General features: G+C 49.8%; 1 protein-coding gene across 5 annotated transcripts in view; it reads left to right on the plus strand.

Annotated features, from left to right (window-relative positions):
* The first annotated feature begins 4,158 nt into the window (after positions 1-4,158).
* Positions 4,159-23,879, plus strand: part of ZFAND6 (zinc finger AN1-type containing 6) — a 51,227-nt gene continuing 31,506 nt past the window's right edge. The window contains exon 1 of one of the 5 annotated variants that reach the window (XM_059678353.1): positions 4,159-4,292. The gene's annotated coding sequence lies outside the window, so the exon portion shown is untranslated. Of the gene's footprint in view, positions 4,303-12,662; positions 12,748-23,879 lie in introns of those variants that run through there. The other 4 variants (XM_059678355.1, XM_059678354.1, XM_059678352.1 and 1 more) reach the window with 4 other exon arrangements.

Raw genomic sequence — 23,879 nt, forward strand, 5'->3', positions numbered from 1 at the left:
GTTCTGCTTCCTCCCACCCCCGTTTCCTCCGCCGGTGGCCTCGGGGGTTCATCCCTCCACTTCCTTCTCCTTGAACTCCGTGCCCGGCTTGGGCCTCCGTCTGCCCTGTGCCCACTCCCTGATCAGCCTCAGAGCTTTAAGTATCATTTATGGGATGACGAGTCCCCGAATGCTATCCTCCCCGCCTCACCCCACGCCTCTGCCCTGAACCCTCGTCTCATGCATCCAGGATGTGTGATCATGGCCAACTCTCTCTCCTACCCTGCCCCCCCCCATCTACCAGGAAACCAGCGGGGCCCCCTTCAAAGTATATCCAGAATGGGACCACCTCTCCCGGCCTCCACCCCATCACCCTGGTCCGAGGCGCCGCTGTCGGGCACGTGGGTTCAGCCAGGGCCTCCTCCTCATAGGTTCCCTGCTTTTATGCTTCTTGTCTCCTTGGTCTGCTCGCCACACGGCAGCCGGAACGATCCTTTAAAACCTAAGTCGGAGCCGGGCTGGTGTGGCTCAGTGGTTAGGCATCGCCTGTTTGAGCCACACGAGGTCACATGGTTTGATTCCCGGTCGGGGCATGGGATTCCCGGGTTGTGGGCTCCATCCCCAGTGTGGGGTGTGCAGGAGGCGGCCGATCCATGATTCTCATCATTGATGTTTCTCTCTCTCTCTCCCTTCCTCTCTAAAATCAATAAAAATAAAATTTTAAAAAATCAAATCAAATCTTCGTCGGATCATGTTAGTTTTAAGCTTTTAAAAATTTTATTAATTTTGTGTGTGTGTGTGTGTGTGTGTTTAGACAGAGAGAAAGGGAGAGAGAGAGAAACATCCATGATGAGGGAGAATCATGGATCGACTGCCTCCTGCACGCCCCACACTGGGGATCGAGCCCGCAACCCGGGCCTGTGCCCTGACCGGGAATCGAACCCTGACCTCCTGGTTCCTAGGTTGACGCTCAACCACTGAGCCACGCCGGCCGGGCCTGCTCTACTTTTTCTCCTGTCTCCACCGCTTACTACTGTCTTCCAACTCCCAGCATAAAAAATTATGTTTTCCGCCCCGACCGGTGTTGCTCAGTGGACAGAACGCAGGCCAGTGGAACAAAGGGTCCCGGGTGCGATTCCGGTCAAGGGCATGTACCTGGGTTGCAGGCACATCCCCAGTGGGGGGTGTGCAGGAGGCGGCTGATCGATGTTTCTCTCTCATCGATGTTTCTCTCTCATCGATGTTTGTAACTCTCTATCCCTCTCCCTTCCTCTCTGTGAAAAATCAATAAAAAATATATTTAAAAAAAGCTTTGTTTTCCAACTGCATCTCCCCCATTAGAGCAATAAATCTGTACAGGCGGGGGGGGGGGGTCTTCTATTTTGTTCATGGATGTTTCCCAAACTCATAGGAAATCGAAACCCAGGGAGTTGGGCATTGCTCACGGTCACCAAGCCAACACGTGATTGACAAGTGACGGGAACCCCTGTCCGAGATTCTAAATTCCTTCCTTATCGTCCTCCCACCCAGCGGCCAGAGAACGGAGAACAGCTGAAAGGACCCCAGGCTGCAAGATTATCCCTAGAGTCAGCAGAACCCACCAAGTCGTTACCACCCACCATCTCCTTTCCGCCTTCGAGGTCTACAGTGGCTTCCCATCCCCATTAAGCAAAGTCAGGGGCTGAATTTGGTTCTTTATTTAGTTACTGGTGGCCCGGTGCACGAAATCCGTGCACGTGAAAAGGGGATTCATTTAGAGGAAATATTTTAATACTGCTATCTGCCCTTTCTCTATTATAGACATGTCAGAGATGAAAGAAAATTAGTAAAATGTATCTGAAAATCAGACTCCTGTCAGAGTCTGGGGCGCGCTGCGGGACCCAGAGTCAAGTCCCCACCCACCCACACGCGCCTCAAAATCGCGCCAGACCGAGACCTGGCCTGCTCCACCCCAGTCAAGACCCACTGGGGCGGGGGGGGGGGGGTAGTGCACAGCCTCAGGTCCCTGCTGATCGGGCCTTAAGGTGTCACTCACGGCGTTACAGTGTTATGGTGTTGAATTGTGACGACCGTTTGCCTATTAGCCTTTTATTATGATGATTTATCTATTTTTTAAAAAATATATTTTATTGACTTTTTACAGAGAGGACGGGAGAGGAAAAGAGAGTTAGAAACATCAACGAGAGAGAAACATTGATCAGCTGTCTCCTGCGCACTCCCTACTGGGGATGTGCCCGTAACCAAGGTACATGCCCTTGACTGGAATCGAACCCGGGACCCTTCAGTCCACAGGCCGACGCTCTATCCAATGAGCCAAAGCGGTTATGGCTGATTTATCTATTTTTCAATTTGGTTCTTTAGACCTGCAGTCACTGAGGCTAAAAGGATCCCTCACCTCCATTATAGTCCGGCCTCTCTACCATAGAAGCCATCCTTGGGCAAAAATCCTATTTTGTGGAGTTAGTCCACAGTTTGTAAGGCTCTTTCAACTTAAAGTGGAATGCCCTTTAAAAAGACGCCAGCCCTAGCTGGTGTGGCTCAGTGGACAGAGCGCCAGCCTGCGGACTCGAGTCCCCGGTTCAATTCCAGTCAGGGCACAGGCGGGGGTTGCGGGCTCGGTCCCCAGTGTGGGGCGTGCAGGAGGCAGCCGATCCATGATTCCTTCTCATCATTGATGTTTCTCTCTGTCTCCCTCTCCCTTCCCCTCTGAAATCAATAAAAAAATATATTTAAAACAATACAAGGGTGCTTGCCCAGGGCCTCAACATAATGAAAGTGTTTTTATTTTATTTTATTATTATTTTCTAATATATTTTTATTGATTTCAGAGAGGAAGGGAGAGGGAGCGAGAGAGAGAAACATCCATGATGAGAGAGAATCATGGATCGGCTGCCTCCTGCACGCCCCACACTGAGGATGGAGCCCGCAACCCGGGCCTGTGCCCTGCCCTCCTGGTTCCTAGGTCGATGCTCAACCACTGAGCCACACCGGCCCGACCCCCTGGTAGTTGTTTGCCCTGTGGGCTCCACTTGACACGTGCATCCCTGACCACGCCCCTGGAGCATCTATCAGTCAAAACTGGAATTGCCTCTTTATGGAGCAGGGAAACGCTGCCCTCGGTTCCCAGCAGCGCAAAGCCCCAGCTGCCTCCTCCGAACCTACCCTCTCGCCAAGTGAGACCCACCCCAGGGCGAGGGCGGTGCCAGAGACTCCATCCACAGCGTGCAATTCATAGGGACGGCCCCGAAGCCCAGAAATCCTGATACACGGCCCTTTCATGCTATATTTTTAAAATGGATGATGCAAAAAAATAAAAAATAAAAATTCACAAGGAGCAAACGATGAAACTTTAAAGACGACGGGACCCGGTCCGCCTCCTACCTTTCAGCCCAGCCGAGCCGCTCACTCGCGGTCCCGGGAGGAACCATGACCTCCAACCTGGCCTCGCACTCGATGCTGGTGCTGCTGCACGTCAGCCCGAAGCCGGGGTGGCTCCGGGGAGCCATGGTCCTCCACCCCTCGCCCCGCTCGGCTGGGAGGTGCAGGGAGCGCGCTGCAGGGACCCGGGGCAGAAGGGCGTGTGCACGCGCGCTTCCCGGCGCGATCCTTCTCTTGCAAGCCGTGGCTCCGGACCCGGCGGCGCCCCGCCCTCCTCCAGGCCGCACCCCGAGCTCGGACTTTGCACGGTCGGGGAGCCCCCGGGGCTGCAGGTCGGCGAGCTCACCCGGATTCCCTCCTGCACAACTAGCAGGCGGAGCGCGATTCTTCCGGAGCCGCAGTCCCGGACAGGACCCCGCCGGGGACACGGCGCGGCGGGTGGCAGGGGCACCTGCTCCTCCTCTCCAGCCCCTTCCACGGTCCCCGAGACCCCGGACACCGCGCTCCACGGCCTTGAAGGGGGGTAGGCCATGGCGGGAGGTCAGGGGAGGCGGAGGCGGAACCGCGCCGGCGGAGGAGGGCGGGGGTCTCTCCAGGTCCCGCCCCCTTCTGGGATCTAGCCAATCGCTACGCGCCCCGAAACACGGCCCCGCCCCCGGGCCTCGGCCTGCGAGCCGCCTGGCCGGTAATAATTAAGCAGCGGGGGGCGGGGCGACGCGTCAGCGCCGGGCGCCGACCAATCAGGAGCACTTCCCGTGTCGCGTCACAGGCCGAGCAACCAAACAGAAAAGTTTACTAAACAGCGGACGAGAGGCCGGCGGCGGCGGCGGCGACGGGACCAGAACGAGCGCGGCGGTTCGTCGGCCTCACCTGTCCTCCTTCACCCGCGGCGACCGGCGGCGGGCAGCGCGTCCGGCGGAGAGGGCCGCCGCCAGGTGAGGCGAGGTGAGGAGCGAGCGGCCGGGGCGGCGCCGGTTCCCCTCCCCTCCCCCCTCCTTCCCGGTGAGGCGCGGCCGGGCCCGGCCGGAAGCGGACGGAGGGCGGCAGGTGGCGGCGGGGCGGCCGTCCGGCCGCTGAGGGCCCGAGGCCGAGGGTCCGGGCGCGGCGGGGGGCGCGGCGTGTGGAACCCCCGCGGCCGTGTTCCGGGGCGGTTGGCGGGCGGCGGTCCCGGACGTCCGGGGTCCCCGAGTTCCCAAGTCCCCGAGCGCCCGGGCTGCCTGCCCTTCCGGGACCTTCCACCTGCCGCGCCCGCCGACGGGAAGGGGCCGGAGTTGGTCGCGCTCCCGGGCGGCTGGGCCCAGAGTTTGTGCTTTTTTCACTCCCCCCCACCTTCGACGTCGTAACTTTCGGGGTGGCGCGGGCCAGTCCCGTGGGTGTTGGGAGCGATTTTAACTTTATTTCGGGGCCGCGCGCGGGCGACGCGTTGTCGTGATTTGTTGATGTTTTTTTGTTGTTGTTTTCACGACTCGGAAGTCGTGGCCCGACGGGACCTGCCCGCAGCGCGTGGACGTTTTTATTTGGACCCGTTTCCCGGCCGTCAACGCGGGGCGGCGGTCTGGGATGGTTTGCAAGCTCCTTTTTGCAAAATCCGGGATTTTACTTTATTTTTTAAAGTGTCAAACGCCCCCTACACTGTTCAAAAAGTTTTTTTTTTTAAATTAAAGTGTAGTTGGAACGTGATATTAGCCTCAAGGGTACAAAGCGGTGACGCTACGTGGCTAGACCCCAGTGTCCCCTAAACCCCAAAGACCCACAAACTTTGGATATTGAGGTTAATTATGTAACGATTATATTATCACTTTTTTTTTTAATTTTTTTATTTTTAGGGCGCCCTCCCTGCCCAGGTCCTCAAGGTCCAGGTATTGGGGGTGGGGAAAAGTTTTTCCTGCCAAATAAATGCACATTGAAATTTCCCCAAATTTAAACATTTCCCCCCAAATTTGGCTTTGCAACGCTTTCTTTCGGTCGATACTGTTGAATGTCGGTGGGCTCAGGAACCATGAAAATTAAAAAAATAAAATAAAATTGACAATCGCTCTAGGATTGCTTAATATATAAAACCTGTTGTATGCATTAAAAAAATAAACAAAATGGAAATACATGGAAGGGGAGGTGCAGGGATCCCAAAGGCACAGGAGGTAATTTTAGGGGTTGGTGGACAATTTTTTTTTAATAGATTTTTTTATTTTATTGACTGCAGAGAGAAAGGGAGAGGGAGGGGGGGAGAGAGAAACATCCATGAGAAAGAATCGTGGATCCGCCGCCTCCTGCACGCCCCCTAGTGGGGATGGAGCCCGAGACCCAGGCATGTGCCCTTGATCTGGAATCGAACCCAGGGACCCTTCGGTCCGCAGGCCAAGGCTCTATCCACTGATCCGCACGGGCCAGGGCTGTGGACTATTTATCTTGATGGTGGCGAGAACTTCCCTGTGTCCAAACCGATCACACCTCCCACGGGAAGGAGGTGCGGTTTATCATGTGTCAGTTATACCTTCAGGAAGCTGAAAAAATACTGAAGTATATATTTTAGCCCTGGCCGAGCGGTGTGGCTCTGTGGGTAGGAGCTTGGCGCCCCCCCCCACTCCCCCCATGCACTTGAAGGGTCCCAGGTTCGACCCCAGGTCAGGGTGTATTCCGGGAGGCAACCCATATGTGTGTGTCTGTCTCGCCTCCTCTCCCTTTTCTCTCTAAAATCAATGAAAACGTGTCCTCCGGTGAGGATTATAGAGATATGTGCGGTGTGTATGTGTGTGTGTATGTTTAATATGTAATATGTGTTTAATGTGCCACAGAAGACGACTGTGTAACACGATACGGTATAAAGAAGTAGAACGTAGTATAAAGTCCATGACTCCACCCCCAAACCTAGACCTAGAACATCCCCCAAACTCGCATCTGTTTCTGTGTTTCTTACCCGTCCTTGCCTCTCCTCGCCCAGGTAATGGGTCTAGTCTGGTAGGTTTTGTGTTTATCATCCCCTTGCCTTTAAAAAAAAAAGTTTCATGACTTAATATTTGTACGTTTTTCCGTTTGCTTTTTCTTCTGGGTTTTATAAACATTGCGTGTGATCGTAGTCTGTTCATCTCATTGCCCACAGCGATGTCTTCATCTTCCATCACTCACGGGCGTTTCGATTGTGGGTTGTTTTTTATTTTTATTTTGTTTTGCTGTCAGCAGTCGTGCCCTCGGAACATTTCTTGTTTCTTGTCCTGGTGCCCAAGAGCAAGAGTGCAGATTGCATTGCCAGTTTTAGGTGGTCGGGAGCGACATAGATCGAAATGCTGGAAATGAAATGAATCAAAGGCGGGAAAAACGTTAGGGTTCTCCCTTCTGTTCTCGTGGGAGGGGCGTAGCCGTAGGATTCGTTCTCATGTTTTGAGCCTGTGCCTGAGAAGCCGGATTTCTTGTTCACCTGCGTGTGATGGGTCTTTTCCTTTGGAATCACATTGTGAGACGTCAGGCAGTAGGCGTGACCCCCTTTTTCAGTGTGAAAGTCAAAGAGCCCTGGCCAGTGTGGCATGGTTGGCGTGTCTGTCCCATACACCAGCGGGTTACGGGTTGACGTCTGAAGTAGGAAAAACACACTTGATTGCATGTGACATCAATCACTCTGGCTGTGTTCCCCCTCCCCCCTGTGTAATCTGGCAAATGACAGTCACACCTTGGAGATGTTGTGAGTCTGGTTCCAGATCATCTTCATAAAGCAAGTATCGCAAATAGCCCTGGCCCGTGTGGCTCAGTGGGTAGAGCGTCCCGTCTGCCTGGGGGCACATGCCCTGGTTGCAGGCTCGATGGTGCAGGAGGCCACCGATCAATGATTCTCTCTCATGGATGTTTCTCTCTCTCTCTCTCTTACCCTCTCCCTTCCTCTCTGAAATCAATAAAGAAATATATATATTTAAAAAAATAATGAAAACAAGCCACAAAGCTGTCAGGAAATCTCTGCAAATCATTAAAAAAAAAAAGGATCGCAGAGAATCATTTTTTGCTGGTGGAGGGTCTTGCCTTCAGTTAAAAAAAAAGGCAACTTCTGTGAAGCACATGAAAGCGGAGTGCCCTGGAACGAGGTGTGCCTGCCCTCTGGTACCTCCCGCGCCCCAGCAGGCTCGGGGGAAAACAGCCTGTATGGGTTGATCCTTCCGGGGTCGCAGACGGGGGTTAAGGGGAGCCCCTGGCAGGGCCTGCAGGAAAGGTTAGGGTGTCCTTTGGGGGAAGATCCGTGGTGGGTATTCGCCGGAAGCTGTTTGCTCACCACCCACTTAAGTACGTGTCCCTTCCTGGGCCTAGATTTGGGAGCGCCCAAGGTGAGCCTCTGTTTGTTTATCCTGCTGGCTGCAGGGACATGACAAATGAGGGAGCAGCATTCATTTCCTGAAAATGGGGTGTGTGTGTGTGTGTAATAGGAGTTTATGTATAGCTTTGAATAACCTGTTTTTATTTAAAGGCATAGGCATAGAGCTGATTTGAAAAAATTTTTTTTACAGTCTATATAGTTTGCAGACAAATAATCAGGGTGCTTTATTTTGGCAGGACTGTTTTCTGTCTTTTAAAAATATATATATATTTTTTTTATTGATGTCAGAGAGGAAGGGAGAGGGGGAGAGAGAGAGAAACATCAATGATGAGAGAGATTCGTGGATTGGCTCCCTCCGGCACGCCCCCAGCTGGAGATCGAGCCCCAAACCCGGGCCTGTGCCCTGACCGGGAATCAAACCCTGACCTCCTGGTTCCTAGGTCGATGCTCAACCACTGAGCCTCACCAGCTGGGCTTTGTTCTGTTTTTTAAAAACCTCATTTTTGGATTTGATTATAAGGGCAACGTGTTTTGGGCTTAAAAAACAAAAACCAACTTGAAGAAGGAATAGAAAGTGAGAATAAGTAACCGTTGTTGATGTTTTCGGCGGAACACCCCAGCCTTTCTGTTTGTGAGTATCCGCGTCTCCTAAACAAGTTGGATTCAACACAGGGTTAGCCTGCCTCCCCCTCAAAGCTTACCCCAAACGCGATCCGTCTCCACAGACAATAAAATGTAAGCTTTTCACTGACCATAGACCCTACGTTTCTACAGTGGCCTCCGCAGCAGCTGGTGGTGCCCAGCGTGTCGTAGGTGTTCAGAAGGTTTGATGAATGAATACGCTTTCCTGTTAACTTGGACTCTTGCTGTGTAATCATCAGAGAATGTCACCTGTTTGGTGCTTTTCAAAATTGTGTTAGTGACTATGATGTTTAAAATTTTTCTACGAGGAGGGAAGCTTTTCTTTTGACAGCTAGTGATCCACCGTTTATCTGTTCACCTTTTCCTCGCTGAGGCTGCTGAGGAGAGAGAAGGGGACTTACAGGCTGCCAGTCTGTCTCCTGTCACTCTTCTGTGTCGCGCAGCCGACGTGGGTATGTGACACAGCGCGTGAACATACTTGAGGATTATGGATGCTTTTGTCCGTTGCTATCCTGTGGTCACAGCATTATGATCCCTGTTCCTTTTTATTTATTTTTTTACTAGAGGTCCAGTGCACGATTCGTGCACTGGTGGGGGGGCGTGGCCTGTAGGGATCGGCCGGCTGTGGGAGCACCACTCATCTCGGTCAGCTGCATGGCTGTGGACCTGCTCTCTGAGCTGCTGCTCCCGCTGTGGGAGCGCACTGACCACCAGGGGGCAGCTCCTGCATTGGGCATCTGCCCCCTGGTGGCTAGTATGCATCATAGCGACTGGTCGACCGGTCATTCTGGTTGTTCCACTGTTTGGTCACTGGGCTTTTATATATATAGATATTTTATTGATTTTTTACAGAGAGGAAGGGAGAGGGATAGAGACTTAGAAACATCGATGGGAGAGAAACATCGATCAGCTGCCTCCTGCACACCCCCTACTGGGGATGTGCCCGCAACTGAGGTACATGCCCCTGACCGGAATCGAACCCGGGACCCTTCAGTCCACAGGCCGACGCTCTATCCACTGAGCCACACCGGTCAGGGTTCCCTGTTCCTTTTTAATTCGCATCTATTGTTCGCCCACTGGACTTAAAGCGATTCACTGTCTCTGAGGAAGATGCGTCTTCTTTCAGCTGGTTTTGCTTTCTTATCTATTAGTTTCCTCTGTGCGTCGTATTCTGTCACCACCTCCCCGTCCTGCCATACTCACTCTGCTTTCTCCCTTCATGTCTTAGAAGATGCACATCGGGGACTGCACGCCCAGGCACAGACCTCGCTTTCGTAGGCAGTGTGTGTTTGTCAGGGAGATGTATTTATTTACTTACTATTATTTTAACAATATTTTTATTGATTTCAGAGAGGAAGGAAGAGGGAGAGAAACGTCCATGATGAGAGAGAATCATGGACCGGCTGCCTCCTGCACGCCCCCCCCCCCCCCCCCCCCCCCGGGATCGAGCCCACAACCCGGCCTGTGCCCTGGAGGCGAACCAAACCCGGGACCTTCAGTCCTCAGGCCGAGGCTCTACCCACTGAGCCACACCGGCCAGGGCCAGGGAAATATTTTTAAAAATTACTTGTTTTCTCCATTAGCTGGTGGTTTTCAGACTTTCTCCTGAGTGACCCCAGCCATGTTTTGCTCATGTCAGAGGGGTCCTTTCAGCCATGTCACCCGCCCGTGGGACCCAGGGATGACGGGAAGGATTCACTTCTGCTGTAGGAAGACGAGTGTGAGCTGTTCTCATCCTGTGAAATTCTAAAGACGGCTCCAGTCTGCTCTCCCTGTACCAAAGGCTGTTCCTCGCAGACTAGATACCGAGCCTTGATAGGGACTTTTAATCAAAAGTGAATCGAGAACAAGTCCGTCAGCACGTTCTGTCCTGAGTTGTTTTCAGTTGATGTGAACCTCCGAGCAGCTCCCACAGGGAGACACAGTCCGTCCTTTGACTCGTTGATGTTGGGGAAGTGATATTGTCACCTTCAGTCGGGGCGTCCGAGACCTCGCAGACACCGTGTTCCTATGAGGCAATTTTGTTGTTAAATAATCGCGGGCGTGCTATCACTGTCCTTCCCTTATTTCTGCTGTTTCCTTCTGCTGCGGATTTAGAAGGCGAACACAATACCTTTATTTTTAACCTGTGAGCTGCCTTAGGATGGTATTTATCACCTTGAACTTCTCTCAAGGAGATCCCGGAGAACTCTGAGCCGTCTGGAATAGCCACGTCCGCCTCTCTCTGCTCTTCTGGCTATAGACTGAGAGTGACCTTGGTGTTACACTCGAGGCCCGGTGCACGAGGTTCATGCACAGGTAGGGTCCCTAGGCCGGGCCAGCAATTGGGGCCGATCGGGCCTTCCGGTTGCCAACCGGGGCCTTCCTTCCCCACCTGCCCGCTGGGGCCCCCTTCCCCAGCTGCTGGCCGGGCCTGCCTTCGTCCCATGCTGCCCTTTGGTGGTGAGCGCACGCCATAGCGAGGGATCAAACTCCCCGTGTCCCGGTCAAACTCCCGAGGGGACACTTTGCATATTGGCCTTCTATATATATCGATTGTGATGGTGCCTGTTGTATACAAATAGTTACCTTTGCAGTGAGATGCGGTGTCAGGGCAAAGGTTTCTCTGGTTCCCGTCACTGTCTACTGGTTTTATGCTTGCCAGACTTGAAGACTTAACCGTTTGCCGTCTTTCTCTATAACCCTGCGCAATCGGGGCGTCCGGAACCTGCTCTCCCCAGTCCCAGGCTGTCACTCAGGTTGCGTATTGTGTCTGCTGTTGGCTCCTGGGCCCCTCTGCTTCCCTGTCCTCCAGCCAGTGTCCGTCCCCACCGGGGAGGACAGCCTGAACTTGGCTCCTGAGGTGCCCGGCATTCAGAGCCGCGAGTCCTTGCAAAGGATCTTGGGAGGAGACCTCTGTGAATGGCCCTTTCAGTCTGTCCACTTCAGAGGCATAAAGGCGTTTGCAGCTGTTTGGGCCTCTGCAGGGTGTTGCTCCATATTCGTGTCTCGTTGCGATTATGTGCATTTTCACTTTCTCACAAAGGCTTCTCTCTTTATTCAAAACCGGCCCCTAGGTTTTGTGCTCTAATACGTGAACTTTCTTGGAGGAAAAATGCTCGCAGGATTTTGAACTTTGAAAACTGTAAACTTATATTAAAAACTCTTTATATAAACTTAACGTATATTTGAAGAAGAGCCATTCTAATTTGCTTTCAATTTGAATTTGTTTTTGTAACTCAGTCAAATTTCTTGGTAGAGGCGAAAAATCAACTTTATGGAAGGAGGTAAATGTTCAGTCAGATAATGATTCATGTTGGAGTCATAGTTGATGGGCCAACCTGTTAAAACACAAGCAGTTCTAACAAAATAAACGTATAGTAATAGGTAGCAACTTTAGTAACGCTTAAAGTGATACGGGGCCTTTTTTTGTTTGTTTAAAAATCAGAGTCCATATGCTCTCTTTAGAAACGCTACAGTAAAAATAACACTCACTGTGATTTGGCAGTTGAAGGGGCGTGTACCCTTCGGCTGCGTCTTAGGGCGCCCTGCGCCTTAAAGCACCAAACAGTACCCGCCCTTATTTTAAAAAACAACATAAACTAACACCGCGGCCATCCAGAGCCGCTCACCTGCCGGGTCAGCAGAGCGGTTGCCTTTTCCTGCTCTAGACGCCCGCGTGCGGTGCCTCGGTGTGAGCCCCGGAAACACACACATCGTCACACCTGTCCGTGTGCGGACAGGGAGGTGACATTTCTGCCCAACGCGTTTCGGCTTTAGCAGAAACACCCATTTTTGTGGCGCTGCCGATTTCGCTCTCGTTACACCGGGGCCGTGGGTCTCAGGATGCGGTCGGCGGCGCAGACGTCCCCGCGTTGGGCTCGGTATTTTACCCTGTGCGCTCACCGAAGCTCCAGTCCTCTCCCAGAGCCTTAGCGGAGACGCGGTTTTGTTCCTCTCTGCGCAGCGTGGCCGTGGATTTCTGTGGCCGCTCTAAAGTGCAAACTATTCAGGCAAAACGTTAACCCCCTGAAAAGGGGGTCTTCTCGGCTCTGAAAAATACCAAATGCTAAAAGCCTCGTGTTCTAAGCAGCTGGTCACCGAACTACAAACTCACGCTGCTTCTGTGAGGTTTTCACGGCTGTCAGTTCATTTGTTTTTACGCAGACAAAAGAGTCAGCAAATAGCAGAGGAGGGGGCAGCGGGAACATTCCGTTCTGTTCCTTTAAGAAACCAGCTTCGCCGGGGGTTTAGTGGGTGTAACCTACCCTGCTAGCCAGGAAAAGTTCTTTAGGATGATGGATAGCAGCCGGGTCCAATCACAGGCGCCGGTTTCGCGAGCGGGGCGGGGACTTGGCGCCTGGGCCACTGGAATGGGCGAGGGCGGGGCTTGGCGTGCAGGTTTGGTTGCCCCGGGCACAGCTTCAGTGAAGTTAATCTGAGGTGAAGCAAACAACATTGTGGAGGTTTTGTTGGTAGGATTTTTGTTCTCGTCTTCTCCTGACCCTTCATCCTGCACTCTGATCGCTTCCGCTCCGTGTCCGCCCGGTTTGTCCTGGTCGCCGTTTCTGATGCCAACAACGTGAGGATTAGGCAGGGAGCAGAACAAAAGGGCTGTTTGGGCAGGAAATCGGTGTTGAGAGAGCAAACTCGACTTTCTTTTACCGGGATTTTCAGGTCCGAGTCTGAGTGTCATTTAAAAAAAAAGTGTCCGGGTCAGATCCTCTCCAGCAACCGCTCCGCTCGGGGCTGGCCTGCGGGGTCACCTGCCAGGCTCTGCAGCCGACAGACAGCCGGGGGCGACCTGAGGTCCTTTTCCTGCAACTCGAGGTGGGAAGTGGCTGCGCGACCTGGGAAATGTGTGTGTAAAACGCTGAAATGCCCGTTAATTCCCCCCTGCGCACCCCCTCCCTTTTAACTTCAGTTTATTCTAAATTTAGCAATATGTTCGCATTTTTAATATGCTTCTCCTTTTGGCTTTCCTTTAAGAATTCATTGATTTATTGTATACGGACAAGGTGAGCTGCTTTCTCCTTCAAACTTCATTTCCAAGGCGTGGGTGAGCGATGAGCACGCTTTGTGACAGGAAATGAGTTCCTGTAGGCGACCAGAACTTTTTTCCTAAAGGATCTGTGAGTCTGTTGACGGTTCCCACCTAGGAAATCGTTGTTACTGCAGTGCCAGAAGTTTCTTTAGATGCTGTTTCTTCACATTGTTGCTCTTTGATTTCATAGAAATTAAGGTAGAAAAGTTTGAGTCATCAACCCAAGCGCTGGCTAAGCATTTCAGCCAGTGTAATGCTTGTATTTGCTAAACCGCTTCTGCAGACCACGCAGTGGTTTTAAATTCATGCTTTTCTACTCTATCGCTTAAGTAATGCAGCAGTAATAATAATAATAACAATTTTTTAAAAATTAAGAAAAGTCACCCACACACCCACAAGATCTGTGTGTGGTGGTCTTACCTTTTTATCTTCCCTTCTGTGTCCTACCATGTTCTTGTATTTCCCCCACAATTGTAAAGAAGTGCAGTGTTTTTTTACTACACTGTATCATCTGATGTTCAACTTGCTTTAATTTCTGTTGCTGTATAACTTTTTTGTTAGTGGGACCTTCCTTTAGGCTTTTGCCTGTGTTATATTTAGATTGTTCCTAATGTTTCACTATTTAAAATGGCATTGCGTTGAACACACTTCTATGTGGAAATTTAAAGAATATTTCCCTTTTCTTTAAATGGTTCATTTGCTTTGGGAAAATCGCCCGGAGTGGGCTTACCTCGATCAGAGGATGCGAACACTTCGCTGGCCACATCGCTTTTCACAAAGGCTGTTCCAGCTTCTGTTGCCCCCAGCGGGCAGTGCTTCCAGCTCTTTAACGTGGCCCTGGAATGTTCTGGTAACGTGTGCCTCTCCCGCCCTCGGACTTGTTCATTCGTTTTGCCTAAACCAACAGCCTAGTTTAAATTCTCTTTTCCAGGATGTTGATGGATCTAAACCCATTTTCTGGACATTAAAATCACCTCAAGGTCATGGGGAAATTTTTTAAGTGAGCAATTATATCTTTGGGTATTTTACTCATTACATCTATTGCTTTCCATCCATGAAGGGCTTAACAGGGCGGTTCTCAACCTTCCTAACGCCATGACCCTTTAATACAGTTCCTCATGTTGTGGTGACCCCCAATTTCATTGTTACAAATTGAACATAATGAAAGCACAGTGATTAATCACAAAACAATATGTAATTATTATATATGTGTTTTCTGATGGTCTTAGGCGACCCCTGTGAAAGGGTCGTTCGACCCCCAAAGGGCTCGCGACCCACAGGTTGAGAACCGCTGGCTTAATGTTTCACACAGGCACTGTGGTTCAGGCCTGCTTTCCTGGGCACCTGCTGCTGGTACGCACACGCCAGAAGAAGTACCTTCTGGAATAACACATCTCAGGAGCAGGGTAGGAGGGGGGCTGGGACAGCGCCAGCCGACGCCCCTCTGCCTGGCCCTCAACAGCCATGGGCACCTGTGTCACTGTTGGTGCGTTTCTGAGTTTTTAAAATGCCACGTCGATGCAGAACGTGTCTATGCAGATGTAGGGTTGAAAGGGGTGTGTCAGCACCTTCCTAGGATTTCACAGGCTGTCAGTTAAAGGGGAGAAGGCTGCCGCCCGAGGTGGTCCCCGCATGCCATCTGTCCGTCTGTCCGTCTGTCTGTCTTTAAGAGCCTGCTTTGTTGGCAGCAGCTGCTGATCACGTGGCCTCTGGCCAGAGTCTGTGAACTGGAAGAGCTGCACCCGCTCACGTTATGAAACTTGTTAACTGTTGTTCAGAATAAACTTGCGAAGTTGTTCTAAAGCAAAAACCAGGACAATTCAGTCCTGGTGCCACTTTCAAATGGGAGGCGGTGGGAGGCCCTGGTCAAGCGCCGACTCATGGGTGCGGCCACGATGGAGCCGGGGTGCCCTGGATTTGTCTCGCTCATTTTGAAACTTAAATAACTAATCTGTGAATGTTTACTTCAGTTTACTGATCACTTAGTGTGTCCAACTTTCCGAGCCAGTGTTGGTTATTGTGTTTGTTTCAGGGGAAGGATTTTTGCGTTTGTTTGTTTGTTTGTTTTAGTGTCTATTTTCTTAGACCTGAAAAGTTCAAATTTCCAGACACTGGTTTTCTTATTTGGAAAAGAAAAGAAAAACCTAAAACTAACCACTTTTAATTAGTGACAGAATTCTTCTGAAATAACATCTTCTAGGCATTTGAATTTCCTAGATAAGCCAGAATTTAGACAGATACATACTTTATTCGTGAATAGAATGATTGAGTTTCACTTGCATGTTTAAAAAATTGTGTTGGTGCTTAAATATTTATGTCATGAATATTAACTTTGTCCTGCATTTGAGGAAATGTACTTAATTTTCTTCTTAACCGATTAATTTTATTGCTGCCAGGTAGAGATGAAGATACGTAACTAAATATAACACTTTAGGGAAAGTCATTTCAGGTTTGGCTGGAGGTTCCCTGTTAATGGGCCCCTGGGGGCACGGGAACCTGGAGGAAGGCGGGTCTTTCATCCTTTCCGGTCGTTTCTCTCCTGTCCTGTGTCTGGTTGGCTGCACCTGGGTATCTCGGACTGCCTTGTAGTAAGACGTTTGCTTCAGAGGCAGAAACCCGTTTCCTAGCGGGAGAAGTGAACTCCTGAAATGACGTGACGTTGAGGCAAGATGAGACGAGTGACGGCTCTATCTCATTCTTTTAGAATCGAGAGGACCTGAGCTTTATTTTTTCTAATAACAGGAGGGGTGATTTTCATGGGCAGTAAGTCGGTACAACTTACCCTAGAAGCAGGGACAGTCCCTGTTCTCCGTCCCAGGGGACGGGACCGTCGGCCCTGTGTGTCCTGAATGGCTTCTCCTTAAAAGCCGGCGAATGTGAGGAGGTAACGGTTGCTGATAACTTTTTCCCACGCGTGTAATCGCTCTGCCGGGGCCCCTCCTGCTGGAGCTGTCCGTCCTTGCAGAGTTCCCTCTTCACAGCCACTAAGTCCGGGAATGGCACAGGGTGTGACCTGCCCCGTTCTCAGGGGCTCCTGGGGTAACCTCCAGTCCCCTTGTGCAGTGACGTACGTGCGCCTGCGTGGTTCCGAGATCTGCGTCTTAAATCCAGGACTTCTGTTTGCGCTTGAGTCCCACCGCCATCCCTTCCTCCATGCCTGGACCTCAACAAGCTGAACCCACCTGCTCCTTTTGTCCTCCCAGCAGCTCTCTGGGACCCTTTCCCTCCCGTCTCCTGCACCCTGGTAGCCACAGCTTCCTGTCACGTTTACGGCCACAGCATGGCTGGACTCCACGCGCCGTCTCCTCCATCTTGGCACAGGCCACGCTGCCTTCTCACTCGGTGACTTGCCTGCCTGTGGCTGATGGTGGCCTCCAGCTCTGGCTCTGTCCCCCACTCTGCTCTGTGCAGCTCGTCGGCCTGATTCCTTGTTGCCCTTTGAGCGTTCTTGCCCACCTGGGGTGCGTGGCCCACCAGCCAGTTCTGCGCTGAACATTCCCGCCTGCAGCCCCCAAACACTTTGAAAAAGTTCCGGGTGTTCCATTCGTGCACCCGTGAGGCCTTTCAGAAAGGCCGCCTTCGCTGACGGGGGCTGCACACTTGGAACTGAACTTGGCCGAAGCCCTTCCGTGCCTCCTGGCCCGGCCCTCTGCGTCGCCAGCCCCCTCCCCCCCCCCCCTTCACTAGGCCTTCCTTCTAGGGAGACTCGAACGTTTGGCCTTCGTCTAAAAGTGCTTGAAGGGAAACACTTTTTTTACAGCAGTTCTGACAATTTTTTGGAACATCCCAAACAAGATAGACACTTCAGAATGTGCAGAATAGCTCTCTATATAAAAGCCCAGCGACCGGAACAGTGAAATGACCAGAACGCTAATCTCACCTAGAACACAGGTGAGGTAAACTGAGAAATAGCTGATTTGGAATCACTTTTTATTCCAAATACTATATTTCTTTCCTCTTTATTTCTCTTCATTATCCCCCACTAGCATATTTTATGGCAAAAGCACTTCCATTGGGCTTAAAACACCATCCCTTTTCATCTGTAGTTCTGAAAGCATCTTGGTAGTAAGAGAAAAAGATCAAGTGGATAGAACTTTTGAAAATATAGATGAATGTTGTTTTCTTTGAAAGGGTTGAATTCTGTAGTCCAGAGTTGATGCAGTTATTAACTTTTAATAAAAATGCATGATTGCTCATTATAAAAGCAGAAGTTTTTGGGTTTGGGTTTGTTTGTTTGTTTTTAACCATTATGGTATTGTAGAAGCAGAAAATGCCATTCTCCTCAAATTTTTTTAAAATATATTTTTATTGATTTTAGAGAGGAAGGGAGAAGGAACAAGAGATAGAAACATCAATGATAAGACAGAATCATTGATTGGCTGCCTCCTACATGGTCAGGGATCGAGCCCGGGAATCGAACTATGACATCCTGGTTCATAGTTCGACACTCAACTGAGCCACCATGGCTGGGCTCAAATTTTTAACTTGGCATATATCACTACCCAAAATGATTGCTGCTTTTTAGAATAATAAAAATGCAAAGTGACAGTTCATTTAATTGGTTTTAAACATTATAATATTTAATAATAATAAAATAATATATCATTTGAAAAGACTACTAATTAGCTTTCATAAACAGAATGCAAAATAATTTCTCTTAAAGTTTTAGGTAGTTGCATAAAACATATAATGTATCTTTTCTCAGTGGATTTCAAATCTTGGTAGCTACTCACTTTTTGTCCCCAAATATGAGTAGCAACTCTCTATATTAATACTTCCCTCATTTTAGTTGTCATCTCTAAATGCTGGAAAGGTAAAATCATTTGTTCCCTACCACCTGCTGTAGTTAGAACTGACCATGTTTTCTTCCCTCTCGCCAACAAGAAGCACTTGCAAAAATTTTAAATAGTGGTTCTCCAGAGTTTATTATAAGAAACCATTGGTTTTTTGAGAGGTATTTTTTGAATTGCAGCTTTTGACCTAATTTTAATTGACCTCAGTTATTCTAAAATTACCAACTTTGCAGTAATTTGAAACCATTTTTCTTTCAACTGTAAATACGCACTTACCAGAGGCCCAGCACACGCAATCGTGCGCGGGTAGGTTCCTAGGCCCCGCCTGCGGTCAGGGCCATCTTCCGCCTGCTCGCCAGTCCCCAGTCCCGCCGCCGCCATCCACCCCGGTTTCCCATTCGCCATCCTGCCATCGGGGCCTGCAGGCGGGAACCGGGGAGCCGGGGGGGGGGGGGGGGGGCTAGAGGTGGTCAGTGCGCCTCATAGCGACTGGTCGAGCGGTCGTTCTGGTCGTTACGCTGTCATGGCCGCTGGGCTTTTATTACATAGGATTGTGTTCTGCACTAAAGTACTGTTTTCCAGTAGGAAAAGGTGACTAAGGTAGTGGTTCTCGGACGTGAACCTGAAACTCCCTCAGGAGCTGGGTGGAGCGTGCTAATCCTTGGGCTCGGGCTCCAGAAATGGAGTCAGTCGGTGTGGACTGGGACACAGAGGTGTGCGTGTTTCTGATGCTGTTAATCCATGTATTTGAGAAACACCGGTGTAAAGGTTATCGAGGGAAATCCATGGTTAGTGATCATTTCAGGAAAACTTGGCTTTTTCAACTTGCTCAGCTCCTGAAATTGTGACTCAGAGTCCCTTGGGTCTTTGGCTCTGGCTGACACGAAGCCAGCTCGGTGGGACTTTAGCCTCCGAGCCGTAAATATACTGAGGCCAGCGTTGGGGCCAGTTGGCCCTCACCCAGCGGATTTAGGGCCAATCAATAAGGAGAACAATAAATAAATAGAGCACATTGTCGATGTCCGGTACCTCTGGCACGGGGGCCGGTCTCCATGTAACGCTGGCACCCGATCAGGGCAGGTTCCGGTGTGGACTCCTGAGTACTTTCAGAGCTGATGCGCTGCTTCTTTTCCCAATTAAGGGAGACTTGAAATTTGAAAATTTGTCAAATTACTAGTTTTTTTCAGTATTAGAAGTAATAAAAATACGCATGTAGGGTATTTTAATGGTGTGAAAAAGAGACCACTTCAGCTGTGCTTTATATATATACTAGAGGCCCAATGCATGAAATTCGTGCAAGGAGCTCAGCCCTCACAGCTCTGCCTGCCTCAGCTGGCCCTTGCAGCCCCGGCTTAGTCTGGAAGGTCGTCCAGAAGGATGTCCGGAAGGTTGTTCGGCTGTCCAGTCTAATTAGCATATTATGCTTTTATTATTATAGATACTAGAGGCCTGGTGCACAAAATTTGTGCACGGGTCGGGCAGGGGGGAGTCCCTCAGCCCTGCCTGCACCCTCTCCAATCTGGGACTGCTGGTTCCTAACCACTTGCCTGCCTGCCTGATCGCCCCAACCCCTCTGCCTGCCGGCCTGATCGCCCCTAACCCCTCTGCCTGCCGGCCTGATCGCCCTAACCCCTCTGCCTGCCGGCCTGATCGCCCCTAACCCCTCTGCCTGCCGGCCTGATCGCCCCTAACCCCTCTGCCTGCCGGCCTGATCGCCCCTAACCCCTCTGCCTGCCGGCCTTATCGCCCCTAACCCCTCTGCCTGCCGGCCTGATCGCCCCTAACCCCTCTGCCTGCCGGCCTGATCGCCCCAACCCCTCTGCCTGCCGGCCTGATCGCCCCTAACCCCTCTGCCTGCCGGCCTGATCGCCCCAACCCCTCTGCCTGCCGGCCTTATCGCCCCTAACCCCTCTGCCTGCCGGCCTGATCGCCCCTAACCCCTCTGCCTGCCGGCCTGATCGCCCCTAACCCCTCTGCCTGCCGGCCTGATCGCCCCTAACCCCTCTGCCTGCCGGCCTGATCGCCCCTGAGCGCCTCTCCCTCGGTCCCTGCCACCGTGGCTTTGTCTGGAAGGAGGACGGGAAGATGTCCAGTCCATCCGGTCTAATTAGCATATTACCCTTTTATTAGTATAGATATTGACATAGATATGCTTTTAATAATGACCTATGGGTGCCATTAAATTCTCAAAGAGAATATAGTATAAATTAGAAAGTCTGAAAAGCGGACTTGTCATTGGGCATATTATGTTTAGATTGTCATAGATTAGATGGCCGGAAGGAGGAAAGGAGTTCATTGACACTGGACTCATACGCTCTGCACTGTTCAAGCATCCCCTGATTGACCCCACAGATTAAAGGGGGACACGTTTGTTCGTTAATTTTTACTTGGGTGATTGGATTTCCTATAGGTGATATATTAGGGGTTCAGAGTTTCATTTTGTTTTTAATGTTTTTATTGATTTTTAGAGAGAGAGGAAGGGACAAGGATAGAGAGAGAGAGAGAGGACCATCACCTGTCGCCCCTGCTGGGGATGGAACCCGCAGCCCAGGCATGTTCACTGGTGGGCAGACAGGTGACCTCTTGGGTCCTGGGTCAATGCCCAACCCCCGAGCCACACCTGAGCCTCACCAGCGGGACCAGCCTTTGTTTCTGCGATGTGGATAAATGCAGGTCAAATGGGAATTCATTATGTAAACGTTTGAGTGCCTAGAACTCTGTCAACATAGAGGACCTGTTCCATGCAGGGTGGTGCCAGGTACTGACTGGAAATGCAGTCTGAGCAAGACCGATGACTCCTGACATCCAGTGCTGTCAAACTGCACGCCTAGCCTGGCCGGTGTGGCTCAGTGGATAGAGCATCGGCCTGCGGACTGAAGGGTCCCAGGTTCATTTCCGGCCAAGGGCACAGGCCCGGGTTGCGGGCTAGATCCCCAGTCGGGGGCTTGTAGGAGGCAGCCGATCCATGATTCTATCTCATCATTGATGTTTCTGTCTCTCCCTCTCCTTTCCTCTCTGACAGCAATAAAATAAATATATATTTTTTAAAAAGAAAGCTATGCCAGAGTGTGTCTTACCATCTAATACCCAAAAGGGCTTTCTTATAACAAAATAAAAACAAACAAAAAAACTGCACGCCTAACCTTGGCCAGGAAAGTGACATGCGTATCGATGTGCGCTTCGTTTCTAAGAAGTGATGTTTTTGTCCTTGGTTTTTTTCTTTATACATTTATCTCACTTGTAACTGATAGTATTTCTCTGCAAGATAACTTTTAACCAAGATGGATGCAAGAGTATTTTATAGGGGAAAAATGACTTAATGGTTGTTGGATACTTAAAAAAAATCAACTGTGTATCCTTACTGAACATATTTATAATAAACCGAAATGGTATTAAAAACATATCAGTTGTTAAGAATTAAAAGTGTTACTAGATGGGTAGTAGCTTTTGTGTTAACTTTGTGGTAAACAAGTAAACGTTTTTAATTGTATATTTTTTAAAAATATGTTTTTATTGATTTCAGAGAGGAAGGAAGAGGGAGAGAGAGATAGAAACATCAATGATGAGAGAGAATCATGGATTGGCTGCCTCCTGCACGCCCCCCACTGGGGATCAAGCCCACAACCCAGGCGTGTGCCCTGACCGGAATCGAACCATGATCTCCTGGCTCATAGGTCGATGCTAACCACTGAGCAACACAAGCTGGGCTTAATTATATTTTTTTTAAAAAGACTTTTAAGATCCAAAAGTTCTATTAAGAAGTCTCTTGGTCTCAAATTACCCAATTTACTATAAGTTAATCTTTAATTTTATACTTAAATACTGGTGACTAATCTTTTCAAGAGAAGTACCTTTTTAAAAAAATTAAGTTCTGTGAAAAATTGAAAACTCCTTAGGAATATGAATTATTTTGTAATGTAACTTTAATGATTGAGCTGCTGCCTTTATTTGGGAGGTATTTTTTGCAGAAATGCAATACATTACTTCATGTCAGTTATACTTTAAAATCTAAAACTAGCAAATAACGTTTAGTAGAATTTGTCAGAATTATACACTCCTACACACACAACTTTAAAAATTGGCGATGAACACGTTCAAGCTCCAATTCATGCTTCATGTTTATTGTAAAATAATGATGTGTTCTTTAAAAAGCAGTCCAAGTTGACCTTGTTCAAGGTACCACATAGTTTTTTTTATTTTAAATATGTATATATATATACACATATATATTATAAATTTCAGAGAGGAAAGGAGAGTGAGAGAGAGAGATGAACATTAGTGATGAGAGAGAATCGTTGATCGGCTGCCTCCTGCACGCCCCCTATTAGGGATCGATCCTGCAACTGAGGTACGTTCCCTCGACTGGAATCAAACCCGGGACCCTTCAGTCCGCAGCCGACACTCTATCCACTGAGCCAGACCAGCTAGGGCCGTGGTCAACAAATGGAGGCTCTCGAGCCACATGCGGCTCTTTGGCCCCTTGAGTGTGGCTCTTCCTAAGCCTTAGGAGGACCCTAAGTAAGATAATAACAATGTACCTACCTATATAGTTTAAGTTTAAAAAATTTGGCTCTCAAAAGAAATTTCAATCGTTGTCCTGTTGATATTTGGCTCTGCTGACGAATGAGTTTGCCGACCACTGAGCTAGGGTGAAGGCACCTCATCATTTTCAAGGTGTTGACATGATCTAAGAAGTGAATGTAGAGGGAAGGTAAGAAAGGAAAAAGTTTTGTTTCTCTACTTAGAAATAATGAGAATAATTAGTTAGAAAATTATTTTAAGATCTAAAATATTTACTTAGTGGAAAACTGATACCTGTTGAAACCTGAACTCGGTCATATGGATCCTCTTGGCATAACTCAGGCTTGTGATACTTACCCTCCACCCAGCAAGGATTACTCGAGTCATATTTTGAATCAAAATGGCCGTTTCCACTCCTTTGTCCTATATTTATTGTTTAAATCAGCTTTATTGAGGTAAATTTGCATAGAATAAAATTTACTTTTTAATTTTTTTTAAATGTTTTTTATTGCTTTTTAGAGACAGAGGAAGCAAGAGGGATGGAGAGAGAGAACCGTCAATTAGGGAGAAACATCATCGATCAGCTGCCTCTTGCCGCCCCTTACTGGGCATGTGCCCTTGACTGGGAATCGAACCAGGGACCTCTTGGTTCAGCCACGGAGCCACGCCAGCGGGGCAGAACTGACCACTTTTCAATGTGCCGTCTTGGTTGTGACAAGCCCAGCACCGTGACCACCAGGGACATGGCCCTCACCCCAGAGTGTCCTTGTGTCCCTTGGGTGGACCCTGCACTCGCCCCGTCTGCTCTCTGTCATGGCTGCCTGTGGCATTTCCTGTCAGTGGATCCCGCAGTGTGGCGTTCTGTCTGTCTTCACTCCCTTTGCGTAACAAGCTGGAGACACCCAGGCCCTCAGCCTCAGCAGCCGCTCCTGTCGCTGTGGCTGAAGGAGAGCTCGGTGGGTGGATCGTTCACAGTTGGTGGATGCACCACCGTCCGGTGGGTGTTGGGGATGTTCCTGGTCCTTGGCCCTTCAGGCCAGGCCCCTATGAAAAGTCGAGGACACGTCGTTGTGTGGATGTGTGTGCAGTACCTAGGGGCGGGGCCTTCGCTCTAATGTAAATGGAAGGCTTTTCTTAAAGTTCAATCTTTTTAAAAAATTATTTTTATTCATTTCAAAGACAAAGAGAGAGAGAGAAAGAAACATCAATGAGGAGAGAGAATCATGGATCGGCTGCCTCCTGCACACCC

This window comes from Myotis daubentonii, chromosome 21, assembly GCF_963259705.1.
Source record: "Myotis daubentonii chromosome 21, mMyoDau2.1, whole genome shotgun sequence".
NCBI lineage: Eukaryota > Metazoa > Chordata > Mammalia > Chiroptera > Vespertilionidae > Myotis > Myotis daubentonii.